We start from the raw sequence: 26,537 nt of genomic DNA, 5'->3' as shown, positions 1-26,537 counted from the left end.
CAGGAACACATCTTACAAGATACAAACCTCCTTCTAGACAAAATCCCCATGACCCTTCTCTCCCGCGCCGCCAGGGATCATCTCGAGCCTCCCGAAGGGCAAGGCACCTGGCCCAGATAGGCTTACCTCTGAGTTTTACCAAGAGCATATCGCCATCCTCGCACCCAGACTCCTCGAGGTCTGGAATGAGACACTCAGCCTGTCCATCCTGCCCCCGTCCATGCGTGAGGCCATCATAACCGTGCTCCCCAAGCCGGGCAAACCGCCGGACGAATTCGGGTCTTACAGGCCCCTATCCCTGATAAACACTGATATGAAAATCTTTGCCAAGATTATTGCAAGTAGATTCCTCCCCATAATGACCCACTTAGTTCATCCAGATCAGAGCGGCTTCGTCCCCGGTCGCTCAACGGCCCTCAACATCCGCCAGCTATTTAATGTTATGTCTAGAATTGATCCCAATGCTAGTGCCGTTGCGGTCACCCTCGATGCCCAAAAGGCATTCGACATGGTATCTTGGCAGTACATGTGGGCTGTACTGCACAAAATGGGGATTGGCCCCCGTATGATGTCATATATTAAATTGCTGTATACAAACCCAGTGGCCAGAGTCCTTATTAATTCCCAGGTCTCGTCTCCCTTCATGCTCCATAGGGGCACTCGCCAGGGCTGCCCATTTTCCCCAATATTGTTTGCCCTCGTTATCGAACCCATGGCTGACAATGTCAGAGACAGGCATACCCGAAAAGGTATTCGCCTGCGAGACACTCCGGAGATAATCTCACTGTACGCCAATGACGTACTTCTCTATGTCCGAGACCCTGCGGCCCATCTTGACCCAATTATTCGTGACATAACCTAAATTGGCACATTCTCAGGCTTTTTGCCATAACCTACACAAAATCTGAAATATTCCCGCTCACTGTGGCAACCTCGAAACCAACATGTGAATTCCCTCTCTGCTGGTCTCCAGGCGGAATCCGATATCTCGGGGTCCAAGTATCCCTCTCTAAACCCTCCCTATTGGCTGACAACTACACGGCCACAGCGCAGCTGGTCGAGGCCCATATGTCGAAATGGCACAACCTCCTGCTCTCCATGTCGGGCAGGCTGTCCCTGATTAAAATGATAATTGTCCCTAAGCTGCTCTACATCTTCGTAAATGTCCCGATCTGGCCCGGGAAACTATACTTCAGAAACCTACACGCTGCATGCTCCCAATTTCTTTGGCACTTGGTGCGGTTTGCAAAAAGTGGCAGCCCATGGTTTTCCCATATTAGAAAGGGGGCTTCACGGCCCCAGACCTCGCTAGATATTGGATTGCCGCACAGGCTCAACATGCCACACACTGGTATGCACACACAGACCCTCCCCCATATGTTAAGCTTGAAAAACTAGCAAGCGAAAGGGTCAACCCTCTATCTCTCGTTCTTCACCACACGTTTCACGCTGATGCAATGGCAGAACCCGTGGCAGCAACAACTATGGCGTGGAAACGATTATTGCAGCCGCTCCCAGGTCACCATCCATATTACAAGTGGCTGCCCATCTGGCAGTTCCCAGGCCTCAGCCCCACTCATGACAAACTCCTCATGCAACACTGGCACAACCTGGGCTACTGGGCACTGACCGATTTATATCCTGACAGGAAATTCATCACCCCACATACATGGCGGGCCGGGCACTCTCGTACAGCGTTAGAACTACTACAGTATTTCAGACTGAGGGCAGCGTTCCGCGCCATGTGGCCCATCTATCCCGATGAACCCCCAGACTCACCTGAAATCCACTTCATAACCAATTCGACTGGGGATAGGGGGCATAACATCCTCTCTATACAAAATGCTGCTGGAGAAACTAGAGGAAGCACCGCAGGTGCCTCGTGACATCTGGGGTGATGAACTGGCCTAACCATTACTGATGCAATGTGGAGCAAGATCTGCATACATACACGCAAGGTCTCCCTAAATGCCAGATTTAAGTGTATGCAATATAAGCTCCTGAATCGCCCATAGTACACGCCGCACAGGGTGGGGAGGGTTGCACACAGCCAGGCTCATATCTGCCCGAGATGTAGATCCATAGATGCAGATCACATTCATATGTTCTGGTCCAGCGCTGGGCCCATTCTGGAAAAACGTCATGGAAGCCCTGGCTGAGATAACCTCGATCCATATTTCACCTGACCAACTGGCCGCCCTCACCTGGACTCAAATGTGTGAAGAGGACTACATCAACTCCCTTCCAATGACCTCTCATCCCAGGAACGTGTGGTCAGATTCTTGTAGCTATTTGAACAGTAAAGACGATATAAAATTGCTCTCCTGCCCCCCCCGGACACATGAAGGCTACTATCCCTGAAGTAAACTGAACTGTGCGGTCTATGGTCTACCCCGGTCCGGTAACTCCTTGTATGTAATGCCATTCATGTATCTGCAATACTATTTGTCTTATGCACTGTGTTGTTTGCCTGTTCATGCCTCATGCCAATAAATAAAAGTTTTTAAAACGATCAATTTGGAGTCTTACTTATCTCCCCTTATTAGAAAGATTGGGTGAAACTAGGCATTTGAAATTGGTATTTAAGAACTGGCATCCAGGGAGGAGAGCCTTACAATACCAACATGATAGCGAACACATGCTTTTGAGCATGGCCGCCAGATAGACTGCTAAAATATGGCTATTATTAAATGTAGCCACTTATAAAAAACAAGCAGCCGATCAAATTCACTCAATATCGGAGAATATTTGGTATGAACATTTTAATCTTTCTGCTTTGCTCTCTGGATATATCTAAACTTGATTGAAACCACCTGATTCCCTTTGATGAAGAGGATATTATATACTTCATATCTAAATTAAGTACTTCCAGCGCTGTCGGGCCGGATGGCCTAGATAACAGTACAATCAAAGTTAATCCGTCATTATGGGCTTCTATCTTGAGTACTATCTTCAGGGATGTAATGATGAAAGGTATCTTGCCAGAATCCTGGAAGAAATCAATACTAGTCCCTTTATTTAAAAAAGGGGACAGAATAGATCCAGTTTCTTACAGACCTATAGCCCTTTTGGACAGTCCAGGTAAGATCTTTGCATGCATAATATTGCGTGATTTCAACCAATGGCTAATTAGGACTGATCTTCAAGATCCTCATCAACTGGTTTTATCCCTGGACTTGGCACAGGTATAAACATACTTACTTTAAATCCTATCATTTCACATAATTGTCGGAAAAAACAACCCTTATTCATAGCTTTTGTAGATTTCAAAATTGCATTCGATTCTGTACCTAGAGAATTGATGTTTAAGAAATTAATGGATCAGAGATGTCCTTCAACATTCTAAAATGGCTAATGGAATTTCATACAGATACGTCTATTTAGATCAGACTGAGTAAGGATGACACATTATCACACCCTATGTGTACTTCAAGAGAGTTGAAGCAAGGTTGCATCCTTGCTTCGGCCCTCTTCAATTTTTTTATATCCTGATGTTGGTGATGAACTGGAGGCTTGTATTTGTGATTCACCGAAACTGGGTAATCATGTTATAAAATATCTATTGTATGCGGATGACCTTGTTTTAATATCGAAAACTCCTAGTGAGCTACACAACATGTTATTGGCCTTGGAGAAATATGCCTGTAATAACATGGTTATGATTAACACTAAAAAAACACAAATAATCCAGTTTGGAAATGTTAAACAACGAGTAGCTAAAAACTGTTGGAAATTGAATAACATGAAATTACAGATTGTTTTGCATGGCATATACCTTGGTGTGAATATAAACAATCATCAGGTATATTTACCCTATGATACAGTCCTAAAAATGAAATTGGCAACTGCAGTGTCATAAGCCTGTATTATTAATAGCAGGTATTGTAAATTTTCAATTTCGCCGATTGTAACGTATTACAAACAGAAGGTATTACCAATATTACTGCATGGTTCCGAAACCAAATGCTGGAAAACCAAATTATACTGGGATAGATATGAAGGTAAATTTTGGAAAACTATACTCAATTTGCCCATGACAGTTCTGATTTCAATGATTAGGCACGGATTGGGATTAACTTCAATCCATGCTCATTATATGTGGAAAGTATGTTCTTTGTATCGGAAATGCCTGGAAGAAAAAATGATAATGGTTTACTTCGAGTCTTGGCGAATTATGTGAAATTGTCAACGAATACCTTTATTAGTGCTTGGAAAATCAAAGCAATAGAATATATGCAAAGTGCAGACATTTCCGTAGAACTACTTCTTAATAAGCCCACAAGAGCTAAAATTAAATTTTGGGAATCGGATTGGATTTCTACTCGTGAACAATGTATGACTTATCGCAAATTTGTGAAAAATCCTTTTGCAACAAAATGTTATGGCTCAATTACTCCCTACTTATTGAAATCTCCAAATCGTTATCACCGGGCTGGTCTTCTGCATTTTAGATTGAATTTATGGCGAACAAGAGAAATTCTAGTTCTCTGGTATCCATTCAAGTACCAAATGGCTGTTTGTAGATATTGTCAACAAACTACTGAAATTTTGCAAAACCTGTAAACACAGTGTCCAACATTATTGGCATACAGAATCAAATATGTTGAAAAACATCTGATAGATTATTGTGCCATAGATGATCAAATGTTATGGTCCTATTTATTTCATGTAAAGACAAATAGTATTGACTATGCGATTGTGAAATTCTTAAAACTGCTGGAATTAGATGAGGTGGGTTAGGTTGTTTGGTCTTTGGAATTTTGTATAGTTGGAAATGAAATCTAATTCTTATTGAATGCAATTATTGCAGTAGTAGCAAGTTTTTCTTATTAACTTTTCTATTCTTTTTGTTTGTTTTTATGAAAATAACTTTATTTACATTAAATCAAATTTGTATGATAATCTTATGTTATTTTAAGCTTTCTTTTGATTATTGTTAAAGAAAGAATGCATACTAATTTTGTAAAGTTGAAAGGATGATTTATTTCAGCCGAATCAATAAAACTTTTTTTAAATTATTTCTATTTTGTTTCTGTTTTCCACTTTTGTTACGATACGTTAATATTTAGTAACATAAGAACAAGAGTCTAAGTAAACCAGCATTGGGAAAGGCAAAGCTGTTGACTTTGCCAATGCAGGTTTACTTAGACTCTGTATGGGCACAGGCTATTTCTATGCACAGCCATAATGGTACTACCTGACCACAAGATGGCAAGAGCTGGCAAAGGGTGTTGTGAAAACAAAATCAAAATATTGAGGCTGAGTACCCCAAAAGGAAACACACCAAACACGGGTTACAAAGGAACATACAAAGTACTTTATTTTATACTGAATCCCGTTACTGAGAACAGAGCAAAAATCAGATAGCTATCGGCCCTCAGTGCAACACAACGAACTCCAGCGTGGGGTCAGTGTGTTCAGTGAGAGACGCTGTCCAGCCCCGTTTCGGGTTAATATTCCACTAATACATCACCGATCTAGGGTTCATGCCAAGTCTCGCACATCCGCATATAACTGGTTTGCTTTTAATACATATATCAACAAGCCTATACGGCAACTGTGTATTCTGGGATTTTCCATGTAGGTCTTCTTAAACATTCATACAATGTAGTTAAACAAGTGTTCTACGTTCAGTATTTGAATACATTGTTCTTAACCTATGCTCGTGGATTAGTTTCATTGCACGAGTAATCCTTTACACACAGGTCAACGAAGGACAAGGTCTCAGTTCACGACCTCAACAAGTGGCCTGGAGGCAAGTTACATATTAGCTACATACAGAGGTCAAGACGGCCATGTTGTATTTTGGAATGACATCGTCCACCATTTTAACTCACAGGGTGACTTTACAAAGCGAACCTAAAATGGCGGATTAACCTAAAATGGCGGCTTACATTGATTCTAAGGTCAGGACCTTGCAACATGGATTCCTTCGCAAGCGACTTGTGAGCAGCTTGGCGTAGGCCAATATACATATATTTATTGCGATAGGAGGCATGATATAATTTCTCATTTGACAAACCCTCCTTTTGGCCTATGCCAAGTGCTAAAACTACTTTGGATCTCCTTGCAAATAACTCCATGCATCATCGTCCATGCACCCTGAATCGCTGTCGGAAATGTCTATTGCCATTAGGTCATTTGCTAAAATTTCTTTCAACACATATTCTTTGGAAGTTTTATCTGGGGCAAACACTTTATGTCCTATCGTACCTATCGCTTGTGCGCAACATCCCCCCTAGCATCGAACATATACTAGGTAGACACTGAATATAGCAACAAAGAAACAGAATTCCCAAAATAATCAGCAAGACCGAAAGTACCTTCCAACCCCAAGATCGCAAGAAGTCACAGAACCAAGCGCTAAGATCCCAATTTCCCTCGGCAACATGCACTTCTGAACTAAGGACATGCAGATTCTGTATTGCCTTGAAGATGGTTGGGGAGGAATCTGGTACGAAAACACAGCAAGCGGACCCCACTAATTTACACACTCCACCACGTTCAGCCAGAATGACATCTAATGCCATCCGGTTTTGAAGTGCTACTAGTCTTATCGCCTTCTGTTCTAACGTAATATTATAGAGTATGTCCATGGTCCGGTTGATGGTTCTCTCCAGTACTCTCGCTATTTTTCTGATATCTTCTGAATTCGCTATCTGCCCCCAAAATGACACAACTGATTTTGCTATATCGCCCAAGATTTGTGCTGGGGTGTCACCATTCTCATCCTGCCGTGGACAAGCCTTTAAAACTTCTTTTGTACTAGCTATAAACACCCCAGGTAACAGGATCCCTAAATAACAGGTTCCCTGCCAATCCCTGGGCAACCATGGGAATGCTACATTACCGCAGACAAAGTAGACAGGTTCGCCTACATACAACGGTCTGTTTTCCCCAGTCAAATTTGCAACGTTGGCACAACCTAGAAAATCTCCCATTGACTGAGTTCCATTCCTCTGTATGGAAAAAGAAACTGAATCAGGGCTATGGTTAATAGTATAAGAAGGAGGCATGGCATCCTTATTGCCTATCAGAGCCATTTTAAAGGAAATCAAAGATTGGAAAGGACGAGACAGTCTATCAGAAGGCCTAATAGAAGCAACGTTAGGTTTACTCCTGTTTGGGAAAAGCGAGCATCCCAGGGGAGTCAAAACACGTTTCTCAAAACTATTCAAATTCGTGCCATCAAAGTTCCCTGAGATGCTATCATTCCAACTGCCAAAGAACAGTGCTCTAAGAGAAGCATAGAAAGCAGTTGTCAAAGGTAAAGGATGAATATACCAACCTAGCCCCTTATCCCCGTGTTGGAGTAAATGTGAGCAGACCCAACAGTTAGACTTATTAAAAATGGCATGCGTAGCATTCATGAAAAGTAGCAGAGTATTATTGTGGTACCTTTGTCTATGCTGAGAGTCCCTAGGGGACAGAGTATGCAAATGTACAAAGGGAGTAGGAACAGTAGGTATACTTTCAGTGGGCAACAAGGATTCTAAAGGATGCATTTCCTCAAGGTACCACAATCCTAAAACAGTGACTATTATAAAACCAAATATCATTATAAAAACACAACAATACGTTTTCAGGGCCCATGCATTTTGTCCATTGTCCCAGTTGGTCACCCCCTCATTTACAAGTCCCATACGAGCGGTAGTGGTAGCAGGCATTGTAGTCTTCACACGGATACCCCCAACGTTTGTTGCTGGTGACCTCCCGGCCGCGCGACTTCTTAGTCCTTCCACAACCCTAGCCAATGTAACCCCTTTCTCAAATTTGGGCAGAAACAAGCCCTCGATGATCCTTTTCTTCTTTAAATGCATAGCCAAACCGTGCCGTAAGTCTATCAGATGCACAGCAAAACCGTGCCGTAAGTCTATTTTCTTGGACGCAAATTGTACCTTAGTTTTCCCGGTACTGATTGATCCGGTAACAATGTGTCGTCACTTCCCGTTGGAAGCAACGTATCAGAGACAAGTGAAGATGCGGTATTTGGAACAGCAGTTTCCAGATATAAAACTTTTGTAGAGTGTGGAGACAAAATGGCGGCTTCCCCAAGCCTCACAGGCTCAGAGAGATTCTCCGACACACTCTCGGCGCTACTTACTGCTTTGGGATTGTTGGTTGCAGCATTAGCGAGGGGTTCGGTTTCTTCTGTAACGTGTGGCACTGGGTGAGGAAGTTTTGTGACGTGGGACGCCTGGATCCAGTTCTTTCTTCCAGAGACCCGCACCGTTCTTTGGGTGGCCAACAGGACCTGGAACGGGCCACGCCAGCGAGGAGCAAGACAGGAAGAGCGCTCAAATGCCTTAATGAGCACCCAACTTCCAGGCCGTATACTGTGGCCCGGGCCCTCGTATCGCACAGGTAAAGCTTCTCGTACCTGGTGATAAGTCAAATACAGGTTTTTAGTCAACTGGCTGCAATAATCTGAAAGTAATACATTTTCAACATTTCTCAATGAATTGCAATTAGGAAGGTTCCAAATATTGGCAGGTCTCCACATTACCACCTCAAATTGGGAGAGCCCAGTCTTAGTTTGAGGGGTTGTACGCATCGATAATAATACGATCGGTAGGCCATTTTAGTTTGGTGCCGGCACACGTCTTAGCGAGCTTGTTATTGATGATACCGTTGTGTCTTTCTACTAGTCCGGCGCTCTGAGCATGTCTGGCCGAATGGAACCGTTTGTCAATTTGTAATGCCGCACATATCTGCAGAATTACAGCAGCGACAAAATGTTGACCATTGTCCGACCAGATAACTCTTGGTAGCCCGAACCGCGGGAATTATTCCCTTAACATGGTTTTTGCAGTAGTCATGGCTTGAGCATCCTTAACGGGGAAAGCCTCAACCCATTTACTAAAAGCACAGATGACCACCAGCACATATGTTTTATTATCACATAGTTCCATTTCAATAAAGTCAAAGTGGATAACTTCAAAGGGGACAGAGGGTGGCCCAAGACTTCCCCTTGGAGTTACTGTCCCCTTTCCCACATTGTGTTGTAGGCAAATCATGCAATCCTGGAAGTAGCGCTGGGCAATTTTCGAAATTCTGTCATTTGCCCAAACTTTCTCTAACATTTTTGTCATCTTCTGGGCACATACATGCGTAGGACCATGGGCCATGATGACCATCATCATTATATACACGTCAGGGAGTAGCCATTTCCCTTCCACTATATCCACCCAACACCCATCATCATCAGGTTTCCCCAAGCCTTCAGCCCACCTCTTGGATTCTTCTAACGTGGCATCAGCTTGGATATTCCGTACAGACCCAACACCCTCATCCATTGCATAAGCATTTACAGTCTCCCTTGAAACATACATCTCCGTAAGGGGATCGGTAGCAGTTTGTCTAGCTATCTGATCAGTGAAAGCATTCCCTTTCCCTATGTCAACTGTAATCTTTCGATGTGCTGCACATTTCATAACTGCTGAGTAGGGAGCGCAAGCGCTGAGAGTAGTTGTACTATCAGGGAGCCATGTTGGATTTTAGTGCCATGTGAAGTTAGGAACCCTCTCTCTGACCAAAGTCGTGAACCACCCCAAAGGCATACTGACTATCAGTATATATATATTTACTGCAAGCCCTTCGGAAATTTCACAAGCTCGGGTCAATGATATAATCTCTGCAGCCTGCGCAGAATTATGTGTGATTCTCTTAGTTTCCACAACCATGCTTAATGTAGTGATTACATAAGCAGCTGTGGATGTACCATCCGGAGGTTTGAAGCAAGAGCCATCACAGAACAGCTCTCCTTGCAGATTATCCAAAGGAGTGTCTTTCAAATCAATTCTACCCTTTGTTTCTTGTTCGGTAGTATACCGACAGTCATGTGACTCTTCATCGCCGCAAGAAGTATCTTGCGGGAAAGGTAGGAGTTCAGCCGGATTAAGAACACAACACCTCTTAATTTGAATGTGAGGAGCAAACAAGATCAATTCATATCTTGTCAACCGTGCAGAAGTGAGGTGTTGCGTTTGGGTTCAGTTCAGTAGAACATCTACAGAGTGAGGCACCATCAGGGTTAGATCACGGCCTAGGACCATTCCCTCACTCTGTTTTACAGACGCAGCAGCAGCAGCGACAGCTCGCAAACATCTTGGCAAAGTGCATGCTACAGGATCAAGGGCGGAAGAAAAGTAACCGCACAGCCTATTCCTCCCTCCATGTTCCTGCGTTAATACAGCCAAAGCACATCCATCACATTCATGCACAAACAACACAAAGGCCTTTTCATAGTTTGGTGTGCCCAAAACTGGTGCAGAGCATAACGCAGTCTTAAGCAAGTCAAACGATTGCTGGTGTTCCGCGTTCCATGGCAATGGCGAAGAGATGCCCTTCTTTGTCAAAATTAACATCGGTTTGATTACTAGTGAAAAATGTGGGATCCACAACCTACAGTAAGAAGCCATACCTATCAAGGCTCTAACTTCCTTCTGTGTATTTGGGACAGACATGCCAGAAATGTGTTTTATTCTTTCAGGTGTCAGTCTTCTTACCTCCTTTGACAGGAGATAGCCTAAATAGGCAACCTCCTGGCAACAATATTGAAATTTTTTAAGCGAAGCTTTGTGACCATGTTTAGCTAGATGGATAAGCAATAACACAGTGTCCTCCTTACAGGCGCTCTCAGAGTCAGCAGCTAAAAGCAAGTCATCAACATATTGAAGCAATGTACAAGTAGAAGGAAATTCAAGGGTATCAAGTTGTTCTTTCAAAGCCCTACTATAGATGCTAGGACTCTCTGTGTACCCTTGAGGTGCACAAGTAAATGTGAACGAGCGTCCCCCTAAGGTGAACGCGAACAAGTATCTACTATCCTTGTGTATAGGAATACTAAAGAAAGCATTCTTTAGATCTACCACACTAAAGTAAGTAGCTGTAGCTGGAATCATGGTTAGGATTGTCGTTACATCAGGCACAATTGGGAAATTGTGGAGCAACGACTTTATTAATGGCACATAAATCAATTATGAAACGGAATGGAATTGCATTATCGCCTTTCTTGTACACGGGTAAAATCGGACTATTACACAAACTTCCTGAAATTTCTTCAATCACCCCGCGATGCACAAAATCGGAAACAATGCATTTCAAAGCTCGCTCGCCCTCAACTGAAATCTTATACTGGGGAATGCGTGGCAGCTCAATTCCATGTTTCAAAACAATCTTAACAGGTTCAATCTGTAAAACACTGACATAATTGTCGTCAACAGCCCATAAGCTCTCTGGTACATTAATGAATTCTGGCGGCAAAGGCCTAGTCAAGAATTGCGAGACAGAAAATTGCTGTGGTGAAATCGTCAAGCGCACTCCATCAGAAGAACAATAAATCACTGCATTTAATTCTTTTAACAAATTCAACCCCAGCAAGTCCTCTCCACGATTCGAAGTCAACAGAAATGGACAGTGGTCCATAAAGGGACCCAAAGAAATGGGTACCGGCGAAGAAACCGGACAAACAACTGGTATGCCAGAAAACCCTACAGAAACAATGGTTTGCCCGGACAGTGGAATGTTTGGAACCCGTGGATGATCAATGGAACACCTCTGTGCTCCAGTGTCTATCAAAAACTGATGTTTCCTATTTCCCACCACCATTTCAACGTAGTGACCTTTCTGATTGACGGGAATAGGTGTAGGTTCCAAAACCTGCTTCGGGCAATCCTAACGAAACAGAATGTCATCAAAAGGAAGCTCTTCAGATAAATATGCAGCGGAAGGATGATCAAATATGTTCCTTGTGTCCACACTCGAAATCTGATTGTCCTGTGAAAAAGGTTGCTGAGGATCCTGTGTAAACTGACCTCTACCAGGGCCCCCTACACCCAGGCGACCTCTGGATCATCTACCCATATTCACGAATGTGTTATTCGACCTTTGTCGAAGCACGGGGCATTGTGCATGCCAGTGACCCTCTTGACGACAATAGGCGCACTGGTTAATGTTCACAGGACCCAGGGGCACATTCCCTTGTGGGACATACTGACCTCTAATCTGAGAACTACCCCCTCTGGGGCCTCTAATAATTTGCTGCAATAGCACTTTAGTCTTCAAATCACCTTTTCAATTTTCAACTCTATTTTTTTCATTATTGACACGATTCTCATAGTACTGAGCCATGTGCAGTACTTCTGATTGGGACTTCACCTGCCAAGCGCTCTCAGAAGACATAATCTGTGACTGGATGTCAGGCAGCAATCCACACACAAATTTGTCCACAAATAACCTTTTCCCAGACTCTGTGCCTAGGTCTTGTCCACTGAAATCCGAGAATACCTGTTCGAACCGATTAAAGAACTCGGTAGCACCCTCAGACTTTCCTTGGACACAGGCCGTAAGTTTGTCCCAAATAATTCTTTTCTCTGGAATTATAGTTTTTAATTTTGCAATAATTGTATCAGGCAAAGTCAATATCACCTGAGGCGGTCTTTCACCAGCTGGTCTTTCTCCATCTAGTCTAGTTATATTCACCCATGTATCTCCCAACCCTGGCACGTCGTCTATAGTTCTAACTTGTTTCCACAAATCTGCGGGCAGGAGTACAGGGAATAACAAATCAATATCAACTAAGGTGAACACTGAGGATTGCAAGACGGACTCTATTTCTTTATAGAATCCTATCAGATTTTTCCTAATATCAGGAATGGATTGCCTAATAGTATTCACTTCCTGTCTTGAGAACGGGACGTGGACAAACTGTGATACATAATGTGCAGGAATGTTCACAGCGACTATATTTGCTGCAGGATCAGCCGCAATCTCAACCTTCGGGACAAATGTCGGAGGAACCTCTCTCATAGGCAACTGAGAAGTAGGCGACTCCGAACGCTTACTAAGCAACAGAGCCAAGTCGGGCACTAAAGCAGTCGAAGAAGTGTCAAGTGAAAAAGCTCTCTTGTATATACTCAATAACTCTGTGGGACAACTAATCTTTCTTTTTACACAATCATCCTGTAGGTACTCTATCATTACCTGTATCACTTTCCTCTGCATTTCTGGCGTATACTGACTATATGTTTCATATACTTCAACTGGAGTTATCGACATATCCGAAATCCATCTAAGCGCGTCCTTCGTACAAATTCGTACTTCCTCAGATATCGATTTATGACAAGGAAGGAACCGTTTCTGTACGTACATACTTTCCCCCTCGTCATCCTCATTCTGCAACTTTTTTAACTCCTTTTTATACCCAAATAACCTCTCGACATGCTCACTTACTTTCTCCACAGTGTCTCTAGAAAACGCTAAAGTATTTAGATCCCTTAACCCTTGCGAGAGATCTGTATTATTTAATTTTCCCCACATTACACATAAATGAATCCCTAAACCTTCAATAAAAACATTTTTTTTTCTCAAGAAAATTATCCATATTACAAAGTGTGGCAAAAACATTAGTTTGATCATCCCTCTCCATACAAAGCTTAGCCCATGCAATCAAATCACGTTTCTTCTCTGGTGGTACAGTATTGCGAGTGACAACCTTCGACCCTGCACCTCGATCGACTACAAGCGGCTCAGGACCACTTGGAAGAGAGGGAGCAGGCAAACTCAATGGAGTACTGTACCTGGTGCGATAAGAAGAGGTGGAGGAGCCGGAGGAAGGGGAACATTAGGAGGAGCAGGAACAACGGGAACAACAGCAGGTAGAGCAGGAATAGCAGGAGGAAGAGGCAAAGCAGCAGGAAGAGGAACATACGGAGGTGGCGCAGAGGCACCAGGCGTTCGTTCATTTAACAATTTGTCTATAAATTCATCGGAAGCATGGAGGTCTTTGGAAGAATACATTTTCTGAATTCCAAGTGAGAAAGCCCTATCGATATTCCTAGTCGATTCAGAATGTTTATCTTGGTCATACAATAATGCTTTTTCGGCGTTCGTCTTATGACGGCGCGCATGTTTTTCTCTACTTTTAAGTTGCTGCAACGCTTCTTTTTTCCAATTCTGCAAAACATCAAATGCTGCAGGTCTAGCCTTTTTCTTTAATAGAATTGACTCTAAATACTCAATACGAGGGATTTAAAAACTACCATTGATTGGTCACTGAAGTTCGGAGGCATGTCTGGTTTGTCTGTGCCAAATGTCATTAAATACTATACTTCCAATGCCATGCTTACAGTACATAGTACCTGCCGGCGACCCATCTTGTGGTGCGGGATGGCTAAATTCCAAAGATTGTCTATTGCTGCGAAACAACGCCCTGAAGCAGGTAGACAATTTCCCAGGCATATCAAATTATTGGTGTTACCTGGTCAATAATTGTATCTGCAGATACAATGCGCCAAATTCAAATTATCAGGGTTGAATTTAGAGTCGGGTCACGACTCACCTGAACAAACCTAAGGCGGTCCGATCGGATTTCAAAGAATCTTACCTAACTAATCTTACCTCGTGTGTGGTGATTTCGGCAAATCTGCCCGCCTCGATAAGTGGACCCTTGTCAAGATGCCGTCTTGGACCACAAGCTAATCGTCCAGGGATCGGGTCGTGCAGCGCTGCTGAGGTGTTGCGTCTCGTTCAGTGGGGCCCCCTTTTGTCACACCGTCCGATCACAGCCCGATAGCCTGAGTCAACCTTCAACAATCCGGCATCAATCTTGAGGGTCCCTATTCGGGCGCCAACTATGAAAACAAAATCAAAATATCGAGGCTGAGTACCCCAAAAGGAAACACACCGAACTCGGGTTACAAAGGAACATACAAAGTACTTTATTTTATACTGAATCCAGTTACTAAGAACAGAGCAAAAATCAGATAGCTATCGGCCCTTAGTGCAACACAACAAACTCCAGCGTAGTTCAGTGTGTTCAGTGAGAGACGCTGTACATTAGAATGCATTGGTTTTTATACTCTTTGTGAGCACGATGTCCAGCCCCATTTCGGGTTAATATTCCACTAATACATCACCGATCTAGGGTTCATGCTAAGTCTCGCACATCCGCATATAACTGGTTTGCTTTTAATACATATACCAACAAGCCTATACGGCAACTGTGTAATCTGCGATTTTCCATGTAGGCCTTCTTAAACATTCATACAATGTAGTTAAACAAGTGTTCTACGTTCAGTATTTCAATACATTGTTCTTAACGTATGCTCGTGGATTAGTTTCATTACACGGGTAATCCTTTACACACAGGTCAACGAAGGACAAGGTCTCAGTTCACAACCTCAACAAGTGGCCTGGAGGCAAGTTACATATTAGCTACATACAGAGGTCAAGACGGCCATATTGTATTTTGGAATGACATTGTCCACCCTTTTAACTCACAGGGTGACTTTACAAAGCGAACCTAAAATGGCGGATTAACCTAAAATGGCGTCTTACATTGATTCTAAGGTCAGGACCATGCAACATGGATTCCTTCGCAAGCGACTTGTGAGCAGCTTGGCGTAGGCCAATATACATATATTTATTGCGATAGGAGGCACGATATAATTTCTCATTTGACAGTGTGAGTACCTGGGCATATGATCGCAGTGCTTGGCAAACACTCGCCTGATAACTAGCCAATAACTAATACATAGAGACAAACCAACACTGTGGCTTTTCTCTTCCAGGCCTCCAATGCCAGGATGAGATATAAATCAAGTGTTTGCAGGCACACTTGAATAAGACATTTTTATTAGACCAGGCAATTAAGCCATTAACTCTCAGAAGACTTCTTAGGAAAAATACTGGAAGGCTAAGGGCCTGATTCACAGCAGCGTTTTATAATGGTGCAATCCCATAGAAAAACGTTCTGTGAATCAGGCCCCAAGTGCAGTGAAGAGTTTGATGCTGTGTTACGGAGCAAGCTGAAAGAGATTGCAGGCGGATGTGTTTTGAGCGGCGAGGGATAGGTATTGGAGCAATGGCCTTAAGGCCTTGTATGGCCACGAATGGTTAGTGGGTGGGTAAATACCCAAATAACACCCAAATAAAGTCCTATATACCGCCTCAACGCCCATCTCCTTCCAAACTGCACTTCCATGCAATCTTGCCTGGTATTTGCCACCAAAAAGCCACTATCAAAAAGGAAAGAACAGGCCGCCTCCATCCCTTTCTTTCGCCACACTCGGGGTTGGCAGCGGTGGCAGCGCCTGCAACATCCTCCTTCGAATATTGTTTGGCCCTGGCACTTTCTTTTGTTTTACAAATTAAGCACTGCATCACCTCAACACACACCACCTCATCTCAGCTCAGCTCATAAAGCCCTTCCTCTCTGTGCCCCCTACAGGTTAGAAGACCCCACGCGTCCAGAAGCGTCTGGCTTGCCTCGTTCCTGCATTGGAAGGCCCATGGCAGATCATTACTCCGGGCAACAAGATCCCGCCGCCGCCGTGGTCCCTGCAGTGAGGCTGGGCATGAGTCTGCGGATCCCTCCCGCAAGAGCCCCTCCGTCTATGGACATCTGCAGGTAATGAGATGCGTTTAGGGGCCTCTCCTCAGAAGCGCATGTGCTGGGGTGGGGGGCACGTATAGAATGTCATTTGACTGTGGAACACCAAGTGATTGTGAGCAAAAACAGCTGAGATTCTTTTAGGTTTCGCAGATATTTTGTTTTGAATTACCTTTAGCAGGGCTTTAAGTGGGGTAAAAAATCGAGGGGGGCTCTCATTTGGGGCGTGGCTGGTGTGATGGGCATGGCCTAAAAATTACACAAACCATAGTAAGGTATGCAAAGAAATATATAAATGCATGCAAGCATTTATACCTGCATTTATATATTTGTATGCACACCTTACTATGGTTTGTGTAGTATGCAAGCCATCTTTTATGAATATAGAAATATGTAACATATTTGTAGGTTTATAAAAGATGGCTTGAAAAGTACACAAACCATAGTAAGGTGTGCATACAAATATGTAAATGCAGGTATAAATACTTACATTTATATATTTGTTAGCGTGCCTTACTATAGTTTGTGTACTTCAAGATGGCTTGAAAAGTACACAAACCATAGTAAGGTAAGCACCAGGGTTGTTGATCGGGCTGTGCTGCTGTCGGGACTCGGGACTAGGTAGCCTTTTGGTTATAGCCCCTGATATTCTATCCAGGGTTACAACCAAAAGACCCGGGGCTATAGCTCCCTAAACCCCCCTAGCAACGCCTCTGGTGGGCCCACAAATATATAACATTTATATATTTGTGTACATACCTTATGGTTTGCGTACTTTTTGAGCCATCTTTTTAAAACATTTCTATGTTTATTAAAGATGGCTTGAAAAGTACACAATTCAATCCATCTTTTATACAGCTTTGCCAACGGACAAAGACTGAGGCACTTTTATGCCCCAGTCCGGGTCGGACTGGGGCATAAAATTATCTCAGGCATCAATGAAAAAGTGGTCCACAGTTGCAAATGGACTGGCAACCCCATGGACTGTTTTCTGCATCCCTACAGTCCCCCTACCGGCACTTATGCCTGCACTTACCCCGCACTTGCCACCAGCTGGCCGTTTTATTATCTTATTTATTCTATTATCCATGTACTGCACTTTCCCTCTCCCTCCTTCCCTGCACTTGCACGATCTGAATGACACCTGGCCTAGTAGGATCGTTGTCTGTCCTCCCTTTGTTCCCCCTCCATTGCCTCGTCGCGCCTTGAAACACTTGTGCATAGGCGCGTCATAAATGCCATATCATATCATATCATATCAAATGGCTATTCATTCCTTTTGTGAAAGACTGTTTGAATAGTACCCAAGGGGGAGTTGTTTTGATAGAAAGTGATGCAAATGAAAATATATGTATCAGTAACCATGATCAAAGTCACTAGCCCATAGTGATGTAACTCATCTTACTGGCCCACACCAGCATTTTGCACTTTTGGTTCAGGCATTGCCCTGTTGCCCTATAGGCCCGTCCAAGCCTGCTTCGGGTCGTGTTTTCGATCATATTTTCGTTTGGTATAAACGGGTATAAACGCCGAAAAATAATGGCTGGAAATATTTAAATTCATCCTAACCACTGGGACTTCCATCCCATCCTTTTTTAAGTGTTTGCTCCATTTTCCTCTTTGATGCTCTTCAGTTGAGCGCCAGAGGATCAGGTAAGCGTATTGTGCTGGTGTCCACAGTTTCCTATGGCCTCGCCTTACAGACTCACCACTAACTTTTGCCCTGGGAAATGTAAGTTAATATCAAAAGCCTACATTTGCATTTCCTTTGGTTGCATGGGTAGGTGGGGGGACTACTGCCTAGAGGCAGTGTAGTCTCTAAGGAGCACTAAATAAGTGACCCCCTCACTCGGGTGTAGCTATTGGAATACACCAATAGAAAAGAGAAGTGAGTGCCCGTTGGCATTGAGTTTTCTGTTGACAGATAGTGCCACACACACCCTGGGACACTCAAGGGTGGCACAGCCTACACCACATGACGGTTTAACAAAATGTGCACCATACCAAGGTGCCCCTTGCAAACATACACATGCTGTTTGGAACAAGCTCTACGTTGGCACGAAATCGACACGTTTGCAGGAAATGAAGTTAAATGTTTTTAGGGATAACCCTTCACAGCTTAAATAGGGAGCAATGCTGCCGGCTTTTGATTTTCAGTACGGCGTCAAATTCTTTTTTATTTTGCACCCACTAAATGCTCACCCTATTGCTGCAAAAGTTATCACGATTTGCACCAACAAGTTGTAAACCCCCCCCCCTAAAATCGTTGGTTAAAACATGGGATTCTGTTGCAAGGTGTCTAAACGAGCCCAGCGAATGCTTTGCGTTTCCTTCAAGAGACGAGTACAAACAAAGCATTCTGATTTATTGAAGTTAGCACTATTGCAGGCAACCTTTCCATGAAATGAGTTTTAAAGTTCAGTTGCCGTCTAATAAATTAATCCTTAATGGTGTCCATGTCCGAAAGTTGCAGTATACCCGAATGACAATTTTAAATCAAGAAATGTTAATGATCCAAAATAGGGGAGTGAAGTATGCCCTAATACATGTCCATTCAAACCACAGCCTCAAAGCTGGGACGGGAAACAATGAGGTTCTGGTCGGCACTAATGTGCTGTTATCTCTGCATATAAAAGTGAAAATGTGGCAAAGCTTTGTTCCTTATACAGTTCCACACTGTTCACCAATCTGTACCACATTTTGCATAGTTGCCTGTTGGGACCCTGCGCACATTACTGGCTACATGACATTTGGACACCCCACACCCCTTTCCCTGTATTTCAGCAAAAGTCAAAATGTGTTTGTGGCAAAGCGTGGTTCCTTATACAATTCCACACAGTTTCACCAGTCTGCACCAAATGTTGCATAGTTACCTGTTGGGACCCTCCAGACATTACTGGCTACATGGCATTTGGACACCCCACCCCGTTCCCTGGATTTCAGCACAAGGCAAAATGTGTTTGTCGGTTTGTGGCTTGGGGAAGCGTTGTTCCTTATACAATTCCACACCGTTTTACCAATTTGCACCAAATTTTACATCGTTTACTGTTAGCACCCTTTGGACATGACCAACTACATGAAATTTGTACACTGCACCCCTTTCTCCGGATTTCAGTACCTTAACACATGAGACGGTTGCCTGAAATCGGCAAAACATCAATGTAGAAGGAGCGGTTGCGACACAAGGAACACCTCTCCAGGCCCCAGTATATGACTCCACACACAGTTACTGAGTACAGCTCATTCGATACAGTGGTGGATGCCGACGAAGCTGTAAACTATCCAACAGAATTCCTCAACTCACTTGACCCCCAGGGAATCACCTTTGACTGAAAGTTGGGTCGCCCAAAATGCTCCTTCCCAATCTCGACCTACCTAGGCTCTGTAATGGCACAAGGGTATGTGTTAAAAAATTGCTGCCCAACGTAATTGAAGCAACACCGTTTACCTGGAAGGGAACAAAAAATGTTGTTTATAAACAATGAACATGTACTTTAGTAATATTGAACTTTAGGTCCATAGTTATTGGCACCGTCTGCCTCATGTCACCCATCGTGCTGTTCAGAAATGTCCATGTGGTTCTCACATACAGTTAAAAGTTCCACAATGTGTTGTTAAGAAGAACAATAAATTGTGTTGTGTAGTCTTTATGAGAAAACATTTTAAAAAGGAAAAATAATCGAAAAATGTAGTGAATTTTTCTTTTCACCTTTCTAATGGAGCCTTTATGAAAAGCGTAAAGCTACCTTAAGGTATTTCTAATAAATAGTACCAATAAGAAAATCAAATCCCGGGCAACGCCGGCTATATCAGCTAATTTGATATAAAGCACAGGCCTGCCCACAGAGAGTGGAAACTTACGTCCCACATGAACCATTCCAGAGTTTTCATCGATGCCTGCGTGAATCAGAGTAAATTCAGTGACTCTGGGGTGTAAGGGTCAGAGGGTTAGAAGAAGTGAACACAAAAAAATATGAAACTGCAGGGCTGTCTGAAAAAGTGGCAGGGCCTGGTAGGGGCCCATTTTTAAAAGTTTTAGAGCCCATTTACCTACAACTGGGAAAAACAGTCCAAAGCACCCGTGGGATGTTTAAATTATAATGGAGTCAAACGAATGCAGCAAGGGGGTTAACAGTTGCAGATTAGCAGAGACAGTCAGTCAAAGGGGAGATGAAACACTAAACGCCAGCGGACAGCGCACCACCAGAAACTAGGACACATGCAGACTTGAAATCCATCGCTCCAAAAAGGACCAGAAAACAAGACCTCTCTGACTATGCCCCAATGGTATGGAACCTCCTAGTTGGCATTCGACTCACCCCCCACGCTTCTACAATTCAGAAAAGAACTCAAGACCCAAGGACTCTCTCCCTCAACACCGAGGCCACCATGTTGCCCCTCGCACCAACTGACTCGCTAGATGCCGCCCGCCCCTCTCCACACCGCCACCCGGTAAAGCTGCACCCCTACTCCCCCCTCCAGTATAGTCCCCCCGCTGTATATCTTTTCTGTTGTTGCCACTGAAACGCACTCGGTTGTGCACCTGTAATGTTGTACACCTCTGTAAAGCGATCCATTATGTGTCTGTATTGTTTGTATACCTCTGTAACGCGCCCCATTGCTTATCAAAGCTGACTTGCCGATTGAGAAAGAGGGAGACAGTAGTAAAATCATGGGACCGACGAGATGGGAGGCAGATGAAAGAGTCAAAGAAAAGGGAGGGTTGACAGAGGTGTTTGCTGAAAAGAAAGATTCAGGAAGAGAGATTCAGGAAAGAAAGAATGGAAATAAAATGGAATGCAAAAAGTCAAAGAATAAAAAATTAAACAAATGAAAGAGAAAAAAATAAGAAATAACAAAAGGAGATCAAGCGCTGTGTCTACTGTCCCCACAATCAAGGCTGAGCTGGTGATGAGGCGGGCTTCCCACTTTGCAGTGAGCAGCACTTTGTAAGTTTTGCACGATGCATGCTAAGACTTCACCAACAGGGAACACAGCGGATAGGAGTCAGAAGCCCTGCCGTGCCCAGTGAGGGTGGAGACAAGTCACAGCTTGCTTGCCTTTTCAGACTGCCTCGCTCATCCGGATGTTTCCTTATTTTTGTTTTGTGACGCACTCGCAAAGATCCCTCATGCAAGTACTTACATAATCCCCACGGGGCAGAATGACACTCCTGCCCCTGTTGTTCAAGGAGAAGGGGGCGGGGGGGAGCTGCCACCTTTGCGCCCGTGTACCAGGGACGTCATTTCACCAAAATGCCAGGGGTAGCGGAAGTGACATCACACGACCCTTGACCCCCTGATGACATCACAGGAAGTGATGTCATTTGCCCCCGCCCCCAAGCGATATCGCGATAAGCGATGCAACACAACCTTTCACCCGTTGACAAAACAGGAAGTGGCATCACATAGCATTGTACACTACGAAAAATATTGTTACGATATCACAATAATGTGATGTACATTTCATACCTGAATGGATCCCTATAGGTATCGTTAAGAACAGTGTGTATAGGCCCATATTACAAAATTACTGTGATTGCAAGCAGACGTCCATGACCAAATGATAACGATGTGTTATTATATAGCACTTAAGCTTAAGCGCTTTACATATAAGAAATATACACCCAATATCACCCAACCTGTGTTGGTACCCATTTATCGACCTCAGAAGGATGAAAGGATGACTTGACGCATTTGAGAACAGACTAAATCAGTGACTCACCCCCTGAAGTGTGCATGAAATAAACCTTTAATGAGTCTAGCAATTATTGTATAGAATTCCAGAAAGACACATTTTTTGTCATTCCTATTCTTTCTTATTTGGGTTCCTGAACAAGAAAGCTAGCTACTCCAGAATTAAAGAGCCACATGGTGCTGACCACAGCCCAGGAGCTTGCATTGCAAAAAAAAAAAAAACTTTTTTTTTTTTTTTTTTTAGAGGTCGCAAGGGAGACCTCAGAGGTCGCACTTGGACCTCTGGCGACCCCCAAATGAGGTCCCTGCCGTGTACTCTGCGCCTTTGGTAGGAAGCACTGTTCTAGCGCCTTGTTTCAGAGAGCAGGACACATCTATTGTTTTGTGGCTAACCCCCTGCGTGAGGCCAGGTCAGGTCTGATCATAAGTGCTGGAGAGAGGGGAGACAAGCTGTATAAAGATTCCGGTTTTAACAGCACTCGTCCCTCCAGAGGCGTTGCTAGGGGGGTGGGGGGGAGATGAGGGGCTATAGCCCTGGGTCTTTTGGTTTCAGCTCTGGATAGAAGCTCAGGGGCTACAGCCAAAAGGCTATAGCCAGCCCCGGGTCCCGATAGTTCCGACATCAGCATAACCCCAGATCTTTTCCAGGCCTAGCAACACCCCTGCATCCCTCCATAGTGTGAGCGCTAGAAGCGTATTCAGCATAAACCTGAGTGGGCAAGGCCCATCCATAATCTGTAAAAGCCCACTCAGCAGCGCCGTGTGGGCATTAGCAGATGTTAATGTCACAGTCCCCACCTGTTAGACAATCCTGGCTACGCCTCTGGTGAGCACTAGGCTCTGTCGGTTCTCAGAACAAGGATCTACTAGTGAATAGACGCAAGGTTTATTCACTTTAAGGACCTTACTTTGCGGTGCTGTAAACACGTTCTGCCGCACTCCTGATTGGCACATAGGGATAGGGCTGACTTTCCGGTTCTACCCAGTGCCTTCTAAGTGCACCTGAATGCTACTGTGACCCTTTCCTATCACCCTTTCCCTCTCAGCACACACTGCTCTACAAAGCTTTCCTTCCCTCGTTAACCTTTCTTTTGCCTCCTTCTGTTCTTGCTTTCTCTCCACCCAGCTGCACCCTTTCGCCGCGGTTCGCTGTAACTTCGCTGGTTAGTCGTGCCCTTTCATTCCTTTTCCCATTATGAGCCTGCTCTTTAGTTGGCGATTGACATTCAGGACACAAGCATGAGCAATGCTGATCGTTTCGGCTTTTGTGTAGGCATGGAAAGTGCATTTGCCAGGCACGTTCGTGGTGGTGTTAACTGGCCATCAACAGTTGCCGCTGCAAAATGGTGCCAGTACCTGGGGATATAATAGCAGTGTCTAGCCAGTGCTTAAAACGTATATACAGACCAAAACGGGTGGCATTAACAATGCTTGTTTTTAACAGTGAAAGAGACATATAGGGCTGATAAATAGAGTGAATGAAGGCAGACCTGGTTAAGACATTTTTATTACATCAGTAGCGTGATAACAGCGGCAATTAAGACATTACCTCACCGAGGACTGCTTTGAAAAAACTTTGGCAGGCACTTCGAGCACAAAATGTAATTGTAAGGCGTGAGATAAAGTTAGCTCAAGGAGATTCCGGAGGATGTGTTTTGGGCGGGGAGGGACAGGAATGGCCATAGGATTAGCATGGCCTTGGACAGCCAATGGGTGGGTAAATAACCAAACAACACCGACAAACTTGTTGTCACTCCTCATAAGCCTCTTCTGCCTAACTGTACTGTAATGCAATAGCTTCGGCTTATAAAGCACCACCATGGAGCAAAACACAAAAAGTCAGCCACGTCCAAATGTAGGTCCTCACAGCTTTAATTCCCAACTCTGTCTAATGCTACATGTCTGCAAAAGTAGAAAGAATGCACTCATGCCAACATTATCTGTTCTATTTCAGGAGATACTAGTCCAGGCCTGGTTTTAACTTTGCCTTCTAGCACTTGTATCCTGCATTTCCCTATTATAAACTCAGGATTACAAATCCTAGAATTCAACCCCACTTTGACCCCTGCCTGGTGTAGTGTCTCCCGAATGGAATGGATGATTTTGGCATGTCTGCGAATCCACATTTCCAGTGGGAAGCCCCTTTTCAGGAAGCTAAAGCCGCTGTCCTTGAGGTTTCCAAGCATAGGTAAAGCAGCTTAGCGCGAGCATAATCTAATCAAGGAACCTGGCGGTGAGGCTGGCCAGGTTTCCTGGCGAACCCCCCCGTGTAGTGCACGGTGGGGCGCTCTGTGCCATGCAAACCACCTCCGCAGGCTGGCACCATCTGCATTCTGATTGTATGTGTTAATTTCCATGTCAGCTATCAGTGCTCTGAAGCAATTCACTGTATACCTCGCATACCTGCCTACATTTGAAAATCAGAAATCCTGAGGTGTATGCCCCGCCCACAGCCACACAAGACTCCGCCTATTTGCACACGGCTCTGCCCACACGGCCCGCCCACCTGTCAAAAAGGTAAACTCGGTTGTTGTAGCTGTAATTAGAAACATTTTCACAGTGTGCCCTTTACAGTAGAATGCAATAAATTAAATTAATGATGTACCACAGTATTACCGCGCTTTTTCTGAAATAGTTACTTAATCTTGGGTCGTGTCGCATACTGAAACATATCTGCTGACACGGAAATGTTTCAGTATGCGACAGTGCGACATGTCTGTACCCCAGAAACCAAGGATTAAGTAACAATTTCAGAAAAAAAACTCGGTAATAGCGGTTGCAATCCAGTGTCATGAGTGAAATGCCATGCCTGGATTACAAGCAGTATTCACCGGCGGTCGCATTGGGCGACAAAAACAGCGCAAACACCGTTCATTCTGGGCCGCCACAATGCGAGCTCTGCAGCGGGTCCCGATCTGGACGCCTGGCCAGACCAGACGTGCAGAGCGGGACCCGCTAGCAGACCAGCATGCTAATAACAGGCCCGTCATTAACGGGCCCGTTGTTAACATCCTCCTCATTCCCATTGAGCCCTATGGGGGCTCAAATGGGAATGGGGATGTACCGGGTCAGGGTCCCGCAAAAGGGAATTAACGGGCCCTCCAAGGTCGGAATGGCCTGGTATTTCCCCATTCCAGGAACCCGGACCCGGTACCCGGTATGGGGGTAGCCATGCCACTAAAAACAGCATGACACCTCCAAACTCTTAATGAGGCCCAGTCTCAGGCTCAGGCAGTGGCACGGCACATCACATGGATGGCAGCAGGAAAAAAGTCAGTAAAAGCTGGCCGCCAGCAACGGCCTCTTATAGTGTGCAGGTACGAACAGTTTGCGCCGTTTCCGGGTCCCGCCCACATCTCCACCCGATTGGCTACCGCCAGCAGTAGAGATTCCAGGCTCTTCCCAGAGACACAGAGAAATGGGTAAAAATCCAGAGACTTTGGGACAAATCTAAAGGTTAGGCAGGTATGGTACCTCGTGCGGGTGCTATTGAAACGTTTACATGGGTACTTTTGCAGGAAAACTTTTTAGTACTTTGTATTTGGGAAGCACAGGTCCCCGTCTCTGACCTAGATTTTGAGAGTGTAGTCAAGTAGCAGTGGGCTGGGTCAAGAATCTTACAGCACCTAAACAGCACTTACAGTACTAGAGCAATCTGCCCCTATCATCAATCTGGCGGGACCCAGTCTTTTTACCAACCAATTTTTACTGCACATTTCCTACCGGGTATTTTACAACAGAAAGGTAGATGGGAAGTTTGGGTGATGCAGTATTGGAAGGGTGAGGTGTGTGGGGAGGCAGTGGCTGGTAAGGTGTGGATGAGTGGTTTTACAGAAAAATAGTAAAAACATTGGCAGTAAAAAAAGTCAGTAAAAACTTGGTCAGAAAAAACACATGAAACCCAGTCTGGAGCATGCGGTCTTCAGCTCTGATCAAACTCCAGTTCTCTCTCAACTAAAAGCGGCCTATATATTTTCTGGTTATGCCTTAAGTGCTTTAAGTGGGATTCTAAAACCAGGGGGAACTCTCGTTAGGGAGCGTGGGCAACGTACGGTATACTCAGGCCACACACCCCTAACGAGAGCCCCACCCCTCCCCTGGGGGGGCGGGGCTGTTAAGAGCTGTTAATCACAGACTTGGAGCCTGTGATAAAAGAAACAAAAGGAGAGACTGAGCGCACCAAAGGTGTGACACCAGTGTGCCCCAGCTCTCCTTGTGTGCCTACAACACCTACCAGGCAGCCCTGTCACTCGGTTCCTAGATTGAAAGGGCTGCCTGTCACCACTTAACTCAGAAACAGGAGTAGGTCTGGGGTGCCTGGCCCCTCCTTTTGTTTCTCAGTAAAGGCCCAACATGCAACAGGAAGCCCTTTAACCAAGCAGGAGTGCATGGTTAAAGGGCTGACTTCATGTGTCAGCACTTAGGATTGGGGAAAAAAGAGGCAATGC

At 44.5% G+C, this 26,537-nt stretch overlaps 1 protein-coding gene across 2 annotated transcripts in view; it reads left to right on the top strand.

The window, feature by feature from the left end:
- The window catches only part of LPAR5 (lysophosphatidic acid receptor 5), a 254,560-nt gene that overhangs the window by 156,157 nt on the left and 71,866 nt on the right, over positions 1-26,537 (top strand). For both annotated transcript variants that reach the window (XM_069650686.1, XM_069650687.1), the window contains exon 2: positions 16,232-16,411. The gene's annotated coding sequence lies outside the window, so the exon portion shown is untranslated. The remainder of the gene's footprint in view (positions 1-16,231; positions 16,412-26,537) is intronic.

The sequence above is a fragment of the Ambystoma mexicanum genome, chromosome 3p (assembly GCF_040938575.1).
Source record: "Ambystoma mexicanum isolate Mex_15411 chromosome 3p, UKY_AmexF1_1, whole genome shotgun sequence".
Classification (NCBI taxonomy): domain Eukaryota; kingdom Metazoa; phylum Chordata; class Amphibia; order Caudata; family Ambystomatidae; genus Ambystoma; species Ambystoma mexicanum.
Note: the sequence above shows the minus strand (reverse complement) of the source record. Positions and strands in the feature narration are given on the sequence as shown.